This window comes from Pan paniscus, chromosome 3 (genome assembly GCF_029289425.2).
Source record: "Pan paniscus chromosome 3, NHGRI_mPanPan1-v2.0_pri, whole genome shotgun sequence".
Classification (NCBI taxonomy): Eukaryota; Metazoa; Chordata; class Mammalia; order Primates; family Hominidae; genus Pan; species Pan paniscus.
In genome coordinates, this window is record NC_073252.2 from 42,060,969 (window position 1) to 42,065,000 (window position 4,032).

Sequence of the window (4,032 nt, forward strand, 5' to 3'; positions counted from 1 at the left end):
TTTTGTAGAGTGAATAGTGCAGACATTATTAGTCCCATTGTCTATGAGAGGAAGCAGATTCAGAAATATCAAATAAGCCAACTAACTTATCAATGACAGTCCGATTTCTAACCTAGTGTGTGTTTTACATCTTCCCTGTACTTTGTCCTCCATGATTTGGAATTGGGAGTACAGAGGCATGGTCAGAAACTGTTATCTCCCTCAAGCCTGTGCAGGCACTTTGATGTTCATGCCTATCTGGGCTGTGAATAGTGCCTGTTTTAGTACATCTAGAGGACTTAGGGGACTGCAGAGCATGTCCCCTAATGTCCAATGCCCTCATTTCACAGAAATGTGACATTTCATAATGTCCAATGCCCTCATTTCACAGAAGACAAAACTGAGGCTCAGAGTCCTTCAATGCCTGACCGAGGTCCCCAAGTCAGGAGCTGGTAAATCTAGGCTGAATCAAAATCCCGTAGTACCACAAACAAGTTACATCAGAAACTCTTCAGTGTCCACTACACCTGATTTTCTGTTTTGTTTGTTTGTTTGTTGTTTTGTTTTTCTTTCTTTCTTTTAATCTCATATGGGACTATCTCCTCACAAACATTTTTGGATTCAATTAAAGAATAACTAATGGCTAGTAAATGAATAGATGGGATTAGGGAGACTAATCAAAGAGACACCAGCTTGGACCTACCTCCAATGGCATTGAGAGTGATAATGTGAAAACCATACTGCGGACTTTTTTTTTTTTGAGACAAAGTTTTGCGCTGTCGCCCAGGCTGGAGTGCAGTGGCTCGATCTCAGCTCACTGCAACCTTTGCCTCCAAGGTTCTCCTGCCTCAGCCTCCCGAGTAGCATACAGGCATGCACCACCATACCCAGCTAATTTTTTGTATTTTTAGTAGAGACGGGTTTCACCATGTTGGTCACGCTGGTCTCGAACTCCTGACCTGAGGTGATCCACCTGCCTTGGCCTCCCAAAGTGCTGGAATTACAGGCATGAGCCACCGCGTTCAAAAAAAAAAAGGAAAAAAAATGTGTTATAAGAAAAACTGGCCCCAGAGTTTTGGAATCCTGAAATTACTGTTTGTTTTGATTTGATTTGATACAGCTGCTAAGTCAAGGTCTTGTTCCTGCAACTGCTGCTTCCCTCACCCGTGAACAAGGAAAGCCCAGGCCACAGGGCCTGTGTTCAACAGAGCTTACTCTGGCCAGGCCCAGCCTCAGCTCCTCCCATATTCCTCTGCGGATGGAGACATCAGGGACAGTTAGGGGCCTAAACCTATCAGGGGTGGATAAGACTCTATACCATCACACTTGGGAGTCACTCTGGCCATCTGACTTCTAAGAGCCCTTCCATCTCTAAATTCTGAGATACTGTCCTGATCTTCTGACTTGTAGCCATCTGGGACTAAGTAGGCAGGAAATGGCAGGTAGGAAGGCTGCTGCAGGCAATGCTACCCACCCCCCACCTAGAGGACGCCTTGGAGAGCAAAGCTGGCTCTGGCATCCCCAGGCCCATGCCAGCTGGAGTGACCAGACCAGGCAATTTCCACAGAATTCTCTGAATCATTCCCATCCTCTTTCCACCATCAGCTCCCTCCTGTCTTGGCACCTGGTGACCGCAGTGCATGGCGCCAGCTTGGCACTTCCAGGGCTGGCCCCCTCCTAACCCTGCCAGATCAGGTCAGCGAGAGAGCACACGTGGGGCACCTGGCTGCTTCTGCCAACTGGCCTTGTCGCCTAGCTGCACCCTTAGACAGCCAGGACCAAGCAGGGCATCAGCACTCCTGAGAGCTGCTGTCCTCTTCACCCTTTTGGCCCCCACTCCCACCCCAGCTACCAGGGGAGAGGATTTTGGAGACCTGACCACTTCCTGGAGCACCAAGTGTCTGTAGATCACCTTGTAAAACTCAGGACACCCGGAACAGCACACTTGTGCCCGCAGCATAAACAGGGAGAAACCTGTCTTCGCAGGAGAGAACTGTCCTCCATGATTTGGAAGGGCAATGTGAATTCCAACATATACCAGAAACCGAACTAGAGGTGAATAAGCCGAGGCTAGAATATGCAGTTTTAAAAGTTTTTTTTTTCTATAGAAAAATGTAAGTTAGCTAAATGCAACAAAAGATTTTCCGCGGGTTCAGGAGGTCAAGCAGATGTAGACAAGCTCAGGGGAGTTATTTATGTCAAGTTGGGTTATTGTAAAGGCGAGAGAGAGAATCGCCCAGGCGGCTTAGGCAGCCAGTGGGCCAGTGGGCCTGCGCGCCGGGGTCAGGATGGCAGGGCAGTGTGTCCATCCTGGCGGGACAGTAATTGCCCCGGGTCTGACACGACGCCGGGGGCTCAGGGCGCCTCCATCCATCTCCATCCAGTTAGCGACGCGTCCCCCGACCGGGCGGGTGGCCGGGCTTGGGCCTCAGCTCCGAATAATGAGAACAATTGTCTCCCCGCCTGGCATAGCCCTCCGCCGCTCCTCCGGGTTCGCTGCCCCTCTCATTTCTCTAGCCCTGCTTGTTTCCCAACCTTGGCGATGGGGATCGGGTGGGAGGTCAGCTCCAGATCCAGTGGCCCTGAGCTCAGAGAGCAGCGAAGTCAGGGTGCCCCGGGAGGAGATCAAAGCCTCGGCCCCCACTGCCCTCCGCTCTGCCTCTGCCAGCGACTAACTTACCTCTTTTTCCACCTGCCCAGCGAATCCAGCTGCCCGGCCTTCCCCTCCCATCCAAGAACCCCCGGCTCCTGCCTCTAGAATTTTCCACCAGCGCTGGGGGCTGGTAAAGATTCTGCCCCCCTCTGACAATTTAATAGTCCCAAGTCATCATCTGCGTGACACTGGCCATCCATCTTCTCCCAGGGGAGGACAAAGCGGGGCCTCCCGGACTCCAGGCCTCTCCCTCCCCAGCTCTTTCTATTTTGGGACAGCCTCACCACAATGGCGTCCTTATAAACCATAATGGCGATGTTTATGAAGGCCGCAATACCAGTGTATGAAGACAATTTTATGCCTAATTAGAAAATGATGTAACTCGAGAGAAGACAAAGGAAAGCTGTCCCCCTCCCGTTTCTCTCTCTTCAATCACACCCCCTCCCCACATTTCCTAGGGCCGGACCCCTTGTGAGTGCTTAAGGCTGAAGGACTCTGTTTTAACAGTAGCTGGGCTCCCCGCGCCCTGCTGGCCCTGGCCGCGCGACAGGAGGCTGCAGGCATGTCCTGCGGCTCCGGGGCGAAGGCTAGGGAAGGGGATAGAGGGAGGTCGCTGCGGGGAGGGGGACAGAGGCAGGCACAGAGTCCTAAAGAGATTTGAGACTCGCGCTCCTGCACTTTCTATCCCACGCGCCCCCATCCGAGGGGACCTCACCCCTGGGAAGACTCCAATAAATGCAACCCGGCGCCACTCGATTCCGGGATAATTTTTAATATATATGCAATAAATGTTCACTTTGTTAGATTGAATGACAGACAATAATATCGGCAAATCTTCATATCCATCCATTACCAGCAAATGAGCCGCACAAAGGACAGATTTGCTTTTGATTAATTTATTTGCAGACTCGGGTTGATAAAGCAATAACTATTTGGTTAAACTTGACATTTGGTCTTCAGGGGGTTATCAGACAAATCTCTGTCGCTCAGAAGAGATAATAAAGCTGTTTAAAGGGGATTAATTATTAATTGGCTGCAATTAATTTCCCCCCTTTGCTCGGCTGCTGCCACAATTCGCATCCCTCACCCACAAACAAAAGACAGAAGTTTGCCCTCCTCCCCACCCACTGACCTGGGGCGACGAGGGGATCCCCAAAGCCCTGAGTGAAGACGTGATCTCTTGCACCCCCGTTATTCCAGTGCAGACTATTTTAATGAACCCTTGGCAAAACCTGTCCATGTCTGTCCCCGGCAGCTTTTCTGGAGTCGAGGGTGCGATTAAGCATCAATCTGAGGGTCGTGGATTCGGAGCTGAATTTCTAGTCTCAATATTTTTGGTTGTAAGGACATCAGCTCACACCCGTTGTTATATCTAAATCCACACTCCCCAACTTGTTTTC